The sequence below is a fragment of the Miniopterus natalensis genome, chromosome 9 (assembly GCF_054644295.1).
Source record: "Miniopterus natalensis isolate mMinNat1 chromosome 9, mMinNat1.hap1, whole genome shotgun sequence".
Lineage (NCBI taxonomy): Eukaryota > Metazoa > Chordata > Mammalia > Chiroptera > Miniopteridae > Miniopterus > Miniopterus natalensis.
The window spans coordinates 63,693,946-63,707,492 of NC_142089.1; the positions used below are offsets into that span (position 1 = coordinate 63,693,946).

Here is a 13,547-nt window from a genome sequence, read left to right on the forward strand (position 1 = left end):
AAAAATTTTAGTGTTTCTAATATGTATGAAATAGCTTTGTAAACTGTCCGGGTCTACCCATCTTTATAACTAGTAATTTCGAGGCTAGACCACTATATTATCTTTATAGCCATTCTTTTTTTTTTTTAAAGTTTTATTATTGTTTAAAATATTACAGATGTGACCACTATATTATCTTTAAAATGGAGTAAAAGCTGGTAGTAAATGACAGTTTCCTCTGGGTCTTATTTTGGGACTTCGCTTAAAAAAATTGAGCTATTTCTGAAATAAAAATACTTTTTAATAATAATAGTAACAAATATTGAGACAATCCTTTGTCAACAGTATTTTAAATATTAATATTTTACATATATTCATTGAAACCTCACAACCACCCTAAAGGGTAGGGCTTTTGTCAATTTTATAGCTGAAGAAGGTAAGTAGTGGGTGGGTCCAAAATTTGGATTCGAGCAGACTCCAAATTTTGTGCTTTTAATCCTGACACTGCACTGTATTAATCCTCAGACAAACAAAACCAGAAACACACTCTCACTGTCAAGCTCTAAATAGCTCTTTGCAGACAACCCTTATGATGCTATAGGGCTGCTTGGTATGTGTTGCAATAGTATGTATCTTTTTCAATTGGTAATATTATTTTCCTGAATTCCACTTGAAGACAAAAAATACAAATTTCTCTTAAGAACCTAAGCGTAAACATCTCCACTTAAGTAGAAACAGTGTCTGCATTAAAAATAATTCCTCTTCTTGGACCTTTCTGGCTTTATTATTGTTATTTATTTAAAAAATTTATGGGCTTTTAAAAGGGACTAGCTTTTAAGGGAGGGAATATATTTTAATGCTTCTCTCTGTTTTCTCTGCTTGCCTACAGAAGTCTTCATTCTGTAATCTGAACTCAGCAGGCAGTGAACTCTTGTTTCTTGACTGTCTTATTAAACGCTATATCCAAGGTGCATTAATTTGTCTCTCCTGGGTGTCCCTGCCTCTCTTCTGGATTGTACCCATAATGTTAGATGTGAAAATAGAAAATAAATTTAAAAAATAGTAACTAATTTTTTGCTTTGAATGATATCCGTCATTGATATTTTCATTCAGTGCAGATCCCATGAGTGGAACTGTTTTCAGGAGCTTGGTTTCCTGAAGCTATTTGAAAGAAGCAGCTTCTTTCTTGGGCCCTGACTCCTCCCCGCCCCCAAGCAGTTGCACATAGTAGTGCTGGCTGTGCTGTGTGTGACTCCAGCAGTCCAGTGGTGTGGCCTCACTGCACACCCTGCTATAGAGTGGCTATCTGGGCACTTGGACACCTGAGCCTTTTTTCCCTCTTACATATCTATTTTCCCTCGTAGAGCACACTAAAGAGCTCAACCATATTATGAGGCCCAGTTTTACCTCTGAGAGAGAAACAAGCGCAACCCCACTACCTGGAACGTGGGCAGGAGGTCCACTGACATTGGTGGTAATGGTCCATACACATTTTCCTCAAACCATGGTGAGTCTGAAATGTGCCACAAGAATTGCGAGTGGAACCATCACAGATTCGATTAGTGTGCTGTCTTCTGCAAAAGACCTGACAGTTATTGTTAGTCCTGTTCTTCCTTTGAGTCCAGAGGCCCCAGGAAGTGGCTGGCCAGGGCTGTTCAGGGCAACCAGGTAGCCTGTGGAGATTGGCCCACAGGATGGAGAGGGAGCTGCTGCCCCTCAGCCTGGCCCACGCTGGAGTTGTGTAGGACTAGTCCCTGGACACTAAGAGGTAGGTGGAGCTGTGAGAACATCAGGTTAGATTTGCCTTCACTTTTCAACTCTGGAGAACAAAGAAGAGCAGCCTTCTAGCTAATAAAACCTCAGTATAATAGCCTGTGACCTGCTGTAAAGAAAGGAGAGGAGCCAGTTGGGGTCTTTCTTTGGAGCCACCAGTTGTAGGCGCTGGTACCTGTTGTGACTACCTAAGTACTCCACTTTCTCTCCTGGATTTTCTTTACCTTTCGTCTTTACACCTTTTCCCATGCATTCATTCTGCAGAGATTAAATACTTATTATATGCCAAGGATCAAAGCCACTCGGTTTCTGTTCCTGGGGCCCTCACATTCTACTGGAAAAATAATTAGGCTTTGCCAGGTTTTCATCACTTATGCTCTGCTGTCAATTCTGAGACCCCATTTGAGTTTTATACTAGTTCTTGTAAGAAGCGACTGACACCAAATTCTTTTTGTCTTTCCCATTCTTGTTTATTTCCCTTCCCCAGCATTTTGTCTTTATCTGTTTTCTGTACTTTAAACCCAGTATTCCTAAATATTTAGTGGCAGCACCCAGCTCTGCATGCAGTACTCAGTTTTTAAAGGTTGTCCAATTTCTGGTCTGTCTCTTGCTAAGTCAAAGCAAAATTTTACGTCTCTTTTATGTCTTCCTATTCATGAACAGCCAAGTGTATTTTTACTCTATCTCAGGTATTTTCCAAAATGAGTCATCAGTCATTTCAGACCAGATGTTTCCACTGAATTATGGAGTCTTTTAAAAACCTGTTTTAATTGCTTAAACCTGTTTTATGACATGTTAAGATTTAAATCTAAGAGTAACTTTCACAAGTCTTTTCTTTTATGGGAGCAGAGTCTAGAAAATGCCAGTATTATTACTCAGAGACCACAAAATTCCCATGTTGTGTGACATGGATGAGAGCTTACCGTTTCTTCATAGAGTCCATCCAGGGAAGCTAAACCACGTTCATGTGTCTCTGCCTTTCCCCCTCACGTTTTCATGCATTCTATCATGTTAAAATGTCTACTGAGCATAGTATTGATGATCTCTAGGTCTATGTCAAGGTTATAGATTCATATACATATTTTACATCTATGTGTTTGCAGGAATTTTCATTGTAATTCTCCTGGGAATTTACTGTTTTGGGAACAAAAACTTAGGCACATGGGGCATTTGCTAACTACAGATTTGGAAAAGTGAAAAGGCCAACTGCACATTCTGTTTGGTATTAAGAGCAAAAGTTGAGAGAATAAAGTAGTGCCGTCCTTCAATTAAAAAAAAAGTCTTTATTGATTTCAGAGAGAGGAAGAGAGAGAGAGAAACATCAATGATGAGAGAGCCATTGATTAGCTGCCTTCTGCATGCCCCTGACTGGGGATTGAGCCCAAAACCTGGGCATGTGCCCTGACCAGGAATTGAACTTCGATCTCTTGGATCATAGGTTGACGCTCATCTGCTGAGCCACGCTGGCAGGGCACCTCCTTTGATTTTTAAGAAAATTTAGCCAGCCCTGGTATTCAGTTTTTCATAGCAGTTTATACCAAAGCATATTTTTACTTTCTCTTTTGTTTTCATAACATGTTTTTCTGCTGTCAGTGATGCTGCTGGGGTTGGATTAATGGGATTAACTGTTTTCTGGGGAGGAAAACCAAGTATATAGCAATGATTAGATTTGAAAGAGATCATCAGGTTTGGTTTGTATTAATTATATCTAAAGGTGTGTCGAGGGAGGGAGGCTACAAGGGGTGTTTAGGAGGCGAGATCCCCAGCATAAAGAAGGCCCAAGGAGCTGACACTGAGAGAATGATTCCTCCTCTATTGCATACAGTGCTGGTTATATAGACCATAACAAGCAGTGCGTTAAAGTGGCATGTGCAGTTGCATTATGCTGAGTCATCATTGCATAAGGTCACCGTCATGCGCAGGATAGTTGGGGTCATGGATGGGACACCGAGACCCATCAGCCCTTGCTTGACACACCTGACAAGGTAGATATGAAACAACTTTGATAATGAAAAGAAGTGACACTTGCAACTCAAAGAAAAACACTTTTGATGAAATCAAAACAGTCCTTTGTTACACAACTGCCTTTCAGTAAACACTTTCCGAATGCACAGCAAAGGCCTGAGCTGTAGTTTTTATGGAGTAAAGAGTAAGCATGGTCTTCGGTGCCCTCTGTTACCTCATCTCTGCCCTGCCTTTGCTTTATCTTAGGCATCTTGAACATACCCTTGATCTTGAACATACCATCCATTCATTCACTCATTAGTCATTCATTCATCCCAATATTGAAAACCAAGTATATAGCAAGGATAGACATGGCCTCTGCTTTCTTAAAACTGTTCGATAGGTAATGAGATCATTACAACAGTGCGAGAAGTGCTGTGATTGCAGAGACCGAGAATGCTGTGGGAGCAGCAGAAGGAAAGGCTTCCCGGAGGAGGTGACTTCTGAATTGAGATCAGAAGGACTGAGAGGAAAGGGAAGGAGAGGATTGGGCAACCTCAGAGGCAGGGGGGTTAGTTAAATGGCTGTTAAAATTGTCCAGGTGAAATGAATAGTGGGTAGATGCAGAGAGGGAAGCAAAGGAGGTAGAATTAATTGGGATTGATTCTATTTAGGTGGGTGTGAGAGAGAGGTGCAGTTCTGGTTTCAGGCCTCAACAATTGGGTTGTTGAAGGGCCTCACACTTAAAGAGAGGGACAGGTGAAGGGAAAGCTGATGAGCTCGGTTATGGATGTAATGAAATTTTGTCTGTGGTTTATACAAATGAGAATTCCAGTAAGCCTGGGGTGTATGCCTGGTAATTCAGAAGGGACATTTGGGCTGGAGAAAACTATTTGGAAGCCATCAGCTGGTATTTGGAGGAGTAAGAGGGATCCCTTAGTATATAACGTGAGAAGAGAAGTTGGCCTGGGATGGCCCCCAGAAGGGCATCATTTTAACAGGGTTGTGCAGGGGAGTAGCTGTCAAAGGAGAGGGGCGAGGAGTGATCAGAAAGGTAAAGACAACCAGAATGTGGCGTCAGGAAGTCAAGAAGAAAACATGGAGAATGGTGCACAGTGCCAAATGTTGCCAAGAGCTCATGGCAGGCAGGATACGGTTCATTGGCTTCTGCAAACAAGGAGCCAGTTGGTGACAGGGTCAGAGCAGTTGCTGTGGGCTGTTAGGGATATGTCATGGCTTATGGCACAAAGGCGAGGTTAAGAAATGGAGTATAATTTTAGGCATTCTTTGGAGTTAAATGTTTACAGAACAAATCCTGCCCCCTTCCCTTTCTCCTATGACTCCATAGGTGGGAGAATTAATAAACACCAAAGAAAAGCTTGCTTATTACTTGAAAAAAATTATTATTTTTTAATCCTCACCTGAGGATATTTTTTCCATTGCCTTTCAGGGAGGGGAAGGAGGAGAGAGAGACATCTATCGATTGGTTGCCTCCTGCTCACGCACCGACCACGGGCTGACTCTTTAACCACTAAGCCAAATTGGCTAGAGTTACTTGAAAAATTTTTAACTTATACTTGCTAGCTTGTTTTCTGCCTTTGAAAACTGTTGTCTACTTTGCTCTGGAGCAGGCTAAGGTTTTTATTAATCAAGGATGCACATTGGAGTTTCCCTTTTTTTATAATAAACACATATTTTAGAGAAGGTGATTACATAATAAGAGCTGAAAAGTAGCTTAGCTCCTAGGGACCAGGAAGAGTCATATATATTCCTATTTTGATGGTCCAAGGTTGTACCAGGCCACCAGGCCTCAGGTTTCCCCACTCCTGGAGCTGTGACATTCGTGTGTATCCCATCTGGCTCCACAGCATCTCTGTTTTATAAAAGCTAAATGGTGCTGCATTTTATTCTTAACTTAAACTAAATTAAAATTAATTCTGTTTTGAGACTTTTGAGAATTCCGTAACACACTATGAGATCATTGGTTTCACTCTGGGGTATTGCGTAAGAAAATGTAGCCCTGGTTCTGCATTTTCCATTGTCCCCAAAGATCTCACTCATAGTCACATCTTAAATAGTAAGTAGTAGTATTGGTGATAGAAAAGTGTGTTTGTCTATGGAGGGCACTTTCTCTGGAGCTATAAAGTTTTTACTTAAGTCCACCATGAAAAATAGCTCAAGTCAGGTTTTTTGTTTAGGAGGCACCATAGGTTGTTGGGGAAAGAGGTGACTTGGGAGTCTGTTTCCCTCTCTCTTGTTAAATAACCTTATTTAACCTCTCTGTTTTACCCACTGGGAAAACACAGATGATATTTATGTTCCCTGCCTCCTTAGTGATGTGGAACAAGCAAATGCAGTGTGTGCACATGCGCACGGGTGGTTATTTTTTTATAAGAAAGATGGCACTAGTGTGATTGAGTTATGCTCCATGCTGGTCGGGCTTTACTTCTTGATTAATTCTATAATTTCCAATGCATTTGCTTAAGAATTTTAAAATAAATGAGATTTTAAAAACTGTTAGAGTAATAAATGTGGCCTTTTTAAAGCACAGTCATAAACTCAAATCTCATTTGGGGAAGAAGATGGGCTAATTGTATTTTTACATTTAGGACAGGTCTTTAGCTCTATAGGACTCATCGTGCATTTGGTAGGAATTCTACTTTTATATTTTTCCTCCTGGGGAATGGAGTGGAAATTATTTTACACTTATGGAAATCTAAGGAGTGGAGAGTATCTTCCTCTCATATTATGGAATATCGTGCAGCTTTAAAAGTGTAAAGTAGCTAAGTATGAATAAGCATGAAAAGATGTCTATGATATTTTGTTAAGGGGAAAATCAAGTTACAGAGTAATTTTTATACCCTGATTATATTAAACAAAAGGAGAAATGAATACCAATGGGCATGTTTTTATAAACATGGAAAAAAGTATTAGAACATTTTTTGGGTTTTTTTGCTAAGAATGGTGGGTAGTGCATTTAGAAGGTTGGGGATGGGGCACTGTGTCTTTTCTTTCACTGCATCTCTTGGTATTGTTCAATTTGTTAAAATGAGCATTTATTAATTTTGTAATAAAAAGAAATGAGATAAAAAACTCTGTGGCTTTTTAAAAAGTTTTTAATTTAATTTTAATTATTTATTTATTGATTTGAGAGAGAAAAACATCAATATGTTATTCCACTTATTTATGCATTCATTGGTTGATTGTTATATGTGCCCTGACTGGGGATCGAACCTGCAACCTAGGTGTATCTGGATGATGCTCTAACCAACTGACCTACCCAGGGCTTTCTGTGGCTTTTTTGATGGACTCCACTTAGGTATAGTTTTACTAGATGCCAGAAGGATCTGAAGCTGTTTTAATATGTTTCACTCAGCCCTGGGAATACAGGATAATAGTTTGATGAGCTTGTGTGACTTTTTCCTGTTCTATATGAGTTAATTGGTTTCCCTATTTATTTTTTAACATTCTGTGAGCAGTTAGGGATGCAGTGTGCTAAACCTTTTTCATAGCTCTTCTGAGTTCACAAAGCAGGTGTGAGGGAGTGAATGGTAAGGAGATAGAATGCAGTGTGTCAGCCAGCATATCAATGTATATCAAAAAAGTATCAATCAGTAAAGACATCATAGGTCACTATGGGCAGAAATCCTTGAATCCGTTCATTGATAAGATGAAAGTGGATCCATCTGTAGAGTTGGGAACTCCGGCCAGGCTCCCTATGACTTCCCTCTATGGACCCATTTTCCTTACCCACAAAATGACGGGCTTGGACCAGATAATTGCTAATATTGTATGATTCTCTTGTCTATTTTATGCTTGATTCAAAATCTTTATTCTAAAATATACTTACCAAACTGCCTTTTTCCTCCCAGTTAGCAGTATGAGATGTTGGAGCTGTGATCTCAGCCATGGCTGCATGTTAGAATCACTCAGGCACCTTGAAAAAAAACACGATGCCTGGTCTTCCTCCTAACCCATTTCCCCCAAATCAGAGTGGAGCCCTAGGATCAGTGCTTTGTATTTTTAATTTTTTATAGCTCCCTGGTTGATTTCAGTGTTCATTGTCTTAGAGGTCCTACGCTGTAGCTAACTAGTGGGCAACACTGCATCGCGTGGTCTGTGTGGCAGCTGAGTAGCCGACCTGACAGTTTGTAGCTAACCTAATATACAGTACAACCTCACTTAACGTCTTTGATAGGTTCTGTGAGTTTAAGCAAAATTGAGTGTAACAAAACCAATTTTATCGTAGACTAATACATATAAATAAGAGTTAAGTTCCAACGTTATCATGAAATGACTTGGACAAAATGATGCTATCCAAGGTTCTGCTGTACTTGTGGAGCTCTATTGTTTACAAAGTACTTTCATAGTCCATTGATGCCTGTTAGAGTCTGTGGAGGAGATGATTACATTATCCCACATAACCTCGTAAGTGGTGGGAGGCTCTTAGCTGAGGTTACTCCTCACTATGGAACCAGAGTAAGAGAAAGTGGCTACAGGCCTAGCTGGTGGACTTGGGTCACATGAAAAATTTTACACACATACACCTACACACACGCACACTTGCTGCTGGTGGTGATCTCCACTGTGTGTACAATTTGACATACCCAGGCCCTGGTATAAAGTCCCCCCCAAACATTGCACGTCCTTGCTCAGTGATGTTTCCTACAGCAGCGTGTCCTCTCCCTTTGGCAGCCAGGGTTCCTCACCCAGACAGACCTTATTTCCAGATGGGCCTATCTGACCCTCTGCACCCCGTTTTACTTCCATCCCACACCCAAGGCGGGTGGGGAAATCCGGGAAGGTGTGCTGGATGGACCAGAATCAAGACACCTTAGTTCTAGTCCCAACTCTGGCGCTCAGGGGCTGTGTGACCCAGGCTGAATCATAGACAGTCTCTGGGCTCCACTTTCCTTGTATGGAAAATGAGATGTTGGAATTACCTGAGAAGGTTGAATTGAATGAATCATTACTTAGTGGCTAAGCAGATGGACTCTAGAACCTCAGACTCCCTGAGTTTAAATTCCAGTATTTCCACTTACTAGGTGTGTGATTTTGGGGAAAATTTCTTAACCTTTATGTGACTTCATTTACTCATTTACAAAATGAATGCCTCCAATAGCCTCAAATAGTTGTGAAAATTAAAGGAGTTATATAGGCAATAGGTCTTAGAGCAGTGCCTGGGATGTAAGTTAATACCCTAAATTCTAGCTGCTATTGTTATTATTAAACATTTTTAACTGGCTAGTAATGGAATTAATGGGAAATTTTCTCTCCATAGGAGGTGGTGACAGGATGCTTATGGACAGAGTTTTTCAGGACTCCTTAAATAGTCCTGAATTCCTTTCAGTCTTACCTGCCTACTGCAACAAGGATTATAAGGATGTGACTTATGGGATGGGAGGCAACCTGGAGGCAGATCCTCAAAAGATGTCATATTTCAAGATTTTTTTTTTTTGGTTGTGGCTAAAGAGACAGCATAAATATTTTCTCCATTATTTCCATTGAAGTCAGTTGTTAAAGGGTTTTAACTCTAAATCATAACTAATACATGACATGATATTTATGGAATAAAGTAAGCCACACATCTTCCTGTACAATTTAAGCTCAGGCCAAGTATGTAGGATTCTTTTCTCAGAATTGAGAGGCATTATCTCATTCCAGAGGGACTGGATGACTGGTGGAAGAAGGCTTGTTATGTGAGTTGTCAAACTCTCGAGAGAAAGTTTGTGCAAGCCTCAGAGAAGAGCTCTAAAGACCTGCGAGCCCAGCAGTTTCATTCGGTCTCTCCCTGTACAAGACCGAGATCTTGAGAGGCAGTCGCAGGCATGACTCAGCATCTCGGTGTAACTGGTGGTGCCCTATCCCTGAGTGTTTTAGGGCCATTCACTCTGTCTCTTAGTTCCCTCAGGAGGACATTGAGGATGTTGCGAAGATTAAATGAGATAATAGAGGTGAAGCATTTAGAAAAAGGGCCAACATTTGTTGAGCTTAATAAATGTACATGTTCAATAAATGCTGATTGTTATTACTTAAAACGTGTGTGTTTGAAACAGAGGCTAAGGGATCATGAACTTTCTCAGCAGGGAAGCAGAGCTTTCTCAGCTCCTTTCTCAGCAAGGAGCTTTTGACATAGGTTGGAGCAGGGAGGCAGGGACAGAAGCTGGGAAGACCCTCTCAGGAGCTGTTTGTGGTGGGCAAGCAGGAGGCCCCACTTTATGTTAAGACTCAGCTTCCCTCACAGCCTTTGATTTGGGGCTCACCTACTTTCCATCTGTAGGAACATGGAAATGAGGAGTGTTTTATTCCATGCGTTTGAGTAGTGAATTTTTATTGGCCAGTGTTACGGGCTGAATTGTATTGCCCCCAAATTAATATTTTGAAGTTCTAACCCTTAGTACCTCAGAATGTGACTATTTGGATATAGTCTCTTTAAAGAGCTAATTAAGTTAAAATGAGGTCATTAGGGTGGGCCCTAATCCAGTATGGCTGGTGTCCTTATAAAAAGGAAATTTGGACACAGACATGCACAGAGGGAAAACCGTCTACAGCTGAGGAAAGAGGCCTCAAAAGAAACCAACCCTGCTGGCACCTTGAATTCAGACCTGTAGTCTTCAGATCTGTGAGAGAGTGAGCCTCTGTTGTTTAAGCCCCCCAGTCTGTGGTACTTTGTTATGGCAACTTGAGCAAATTAATACAGGCAGCTGCTAAATTCTCCCTGAATGATAGTATTTCTGGGGAGAGTGTTGGGAGCTGAGGGGAAGCGTTACAATATAACGAATGAGAACTCAGTCCAGGTTTTAAACCCCAGCTGGCTAGCTTTATGAATTCAGCCACTGTACTTACCTGTATATATTAAAATAATTTTTTATTAAATTTATTGGGGTGACATTGGTTAATAAAATTATATAGGCTTCAAGTGTACAATTCTATGATACATTATCTGTATATTGCATTGTGTGCCCACCACCCAAAGTCAGATAGATCTTCTGTCATCATATATTTGACCCCCTTACCTTTTATTACCACCCCACCCCCATTTCCTTCTGGTAACCACCATATTGTTTCTGTTATCTATGAGTTTTTGTTTCTTATTTGTTCTTTTTTTTTTTTTTGCTTTCTGTTCTTAACTGTGTTGTCTTAATTTTCCTAATAGGTAAAAGGAGGGCGTAAGCTACTTCATAAAGTTGTTGTAAAGTTTAAATTGAATCATTTATGTAAGTTTCATCACTGTGCCTGACACATGATAATCACTCAGTAAATGCAGTTATTGTTATGATATGAAATAATTAGAAGTTTGGTTATAAATTACACACATTGATTATCAATCTTAAATAATATTTGCTTGTCTACCACTTGGAAAAAATGGGCTCATTACAGATTTAAAGCATTTCTTGCTGACATTCCAAGGAGTTTGGAATGAAAGTATAACAAGGCTCTCTTTGAATGTGCAAAGTAGCTAAAGAGTATGGTACAAACAAAAGCTACTTTTGTTCCATGGCACAGAAAGGAATAGCATTTTTCGTACTCTTCCCGGCCACATTTATTTGTGGGGGCAGTGCAGAAGAGTGCTGTTGGTGGAGGAGGAATGGCTTGCCTTTAAATAAGGAATTGTTTAATTAGATGGGTTTTGTCTTGATGCATATAAGGCAGTGTTGCTGAGGAAAGCATTCCAGGCCTGGACAGTTGCCTGCGCCTCAGTGGTGAGCCACTGGTAAATCACTGCAGTAGAGGAAATCATTTCGGACTGTTAATATTTGCTATTTGTTAAAAATAGACTGCTTGTATTTCTTCATTAGGAGGAAGGCAATGTTTTTCGCTCTTGGCAAAGTTTATTTTTTGTTGGAAGAATATGAAGGTCATAGAACAGAAATCCCCAAAAAATGTCTTTCCGCAGCCCACTAGAGCAGAAAGATTTAGGACTTATATTTGAAAACTGCAGAACAGTTTGATTGCACTTTGGTGACATAAGAAGTCAAATCCTTGTTTACTTTTGATTTTTGGAGTAGAATAGGTCTTTATTTTAAAATTTTTATTTTTTAATTACAGTCAAATTCAATATTATTTTATTAGTTTCAGGTGTACAACATAGTGATCAGACAGCTGTATAATTTACAGAATGACCCCCCCCCAATATTTCAGGTACCCACCTGGCACCACACATAGTTCTTACAATATTATTGACTATTCCCTATGCTCTGCTTGACATCCCGTTGACTATTCAGTAACTACCAATCTGTGCTTCCTAATCCTTGGGCATGTGTTTTATTTCCTTGCAGTTACTTTGAAATCTTGCAAGAGCTGTGAAAATTGAGCTCTTGCTGAATCTGAGTTATGTCAGTCTTGCTGGTGTTTACAGTCGGATCAGAACAGCTGTGCTCTGCTGTTTCCTTATGCAGAAGGGCCCACACAATACTTGAATTGTGGAGCGCATACTGTTGGAGATCACAAATGAGAGTACAGCTTGCTTTGATGCTTTGGAGGGAGTGGATCAGTAAAAAAGTAAAGACTTTGCACATGTTCCTTTTAAAATGTGAAGGGCTTACTTAAGAGCAACGTGGTATGTTTTCACTCTCTTTGGCCATACAATTGTTACTCAGGAGAACCACTGCTCTGTCCGCAGGTTCAGGGATGCTCAGTAATTACTGGCCAACCAAAAGGAATGGAGCATATTTTCCTTTGGTTCTCTCCTTAGTAACTATGTTCCGCTGCAGGCCGGACCCTGCCCTGAGAGAATGGAAGAATGTGTGATTGATGGACCTACAGGTGACCATACCTTTGACTTTCCAGTTCCCAATTCCTTTATATTTTGAAACTTGCTAAGATGGTTATTTTTCTTTCTATTTGTGTGTGTGTGTGTGTGTGTGTGGTTGGTTGTGCATTTAGGCTATATAAAAAGATATGACCAAAATTATGCAGGATAGGATCACAGCTCAACTCCTGTGCCTTTCAGGGTATAAAGTGAGGGTAAGCAGTAGAGGAAATACATTTTTGGAAATACTGACAAAGAATGAGCTCCAAACCGGGGGGGGGACACGGGACTCAGCACAGCCAATTTTTAAAAACAAAACATAACAATTATCTGAAAGTATTATTTTCTATGAATTAGAAGGGGTCCAAAGTATTCTTATTTTTTATTGGGAAACCAGAATGATCTCCGGTGGAGGTGATGTCTGCTACCTGTAGTGCTACCTCCAAGCCCAGCCCTCATGAATTTTGCAGCCATAGCTTTCTGTAGTGTGAAAAACTGCTGAGGCCGAAGTTGAGGGTCTATTCAGATAGTTATATCCCTGATCCATTTCAATTAGGTACCCTCTAAAAGCAAAGTGGTACTGAAGTTTTCATTCTGAATACTCTGAAAAGATTAAACTGCATTTCCAGTTTTCATTAACCATTAAACCACTTAATATATATTTTGATTTTGTGTTAAATCAGCTAATCTTTCCTGTGAGTGTCAGGAAATTATTTTATATTTTCTTTTAGGAAAAATATTTTTGAGAGTTAGATCACTGAGGTTTCTCTAAGGAAATTCGGTGCCAAATTGGACAGCGTTGACATTGAAAGTTTAATGCAGGGCAGTTTCTTTTTGGATCTTTAGTGTCACACCTTGAATTCGAGCACTGCTCTAGCTTCTTTGGTGTTACTTTAAAATGAGAAACATTAGAGTCATAAAACAGGGGATGATTATTTTGAAGAAGCAGTTGATTTCCTGAAAACCAGATGAGGGAAGCCGCTTTGATTTGACTCATTTGCATCTCTGAAAGAATTTCTGATCTTAGGATAGTGCTGGGGGTGGTAGGTAGAGACCCAGCAAACAGCCATCACCGTCAGCTACAGCCTTTACATGCACA

General features: G+C 40.0%; 1 protein-coding gene across 1 annotated transcript in view; it reads left to right on the plus strand.

Moving 5' to 3' along the window:
* Positions 1–13,547, plus strand: part of MBOAT1 (membrane bound glycerophospholipid O-acyltransferase 1) — an 81,218-nt gene that overhangs the window by 22,506 nt on the left and 45,165 nt on the right. The gene's annotated exons all lie outside the window — the stretch shown is intronic.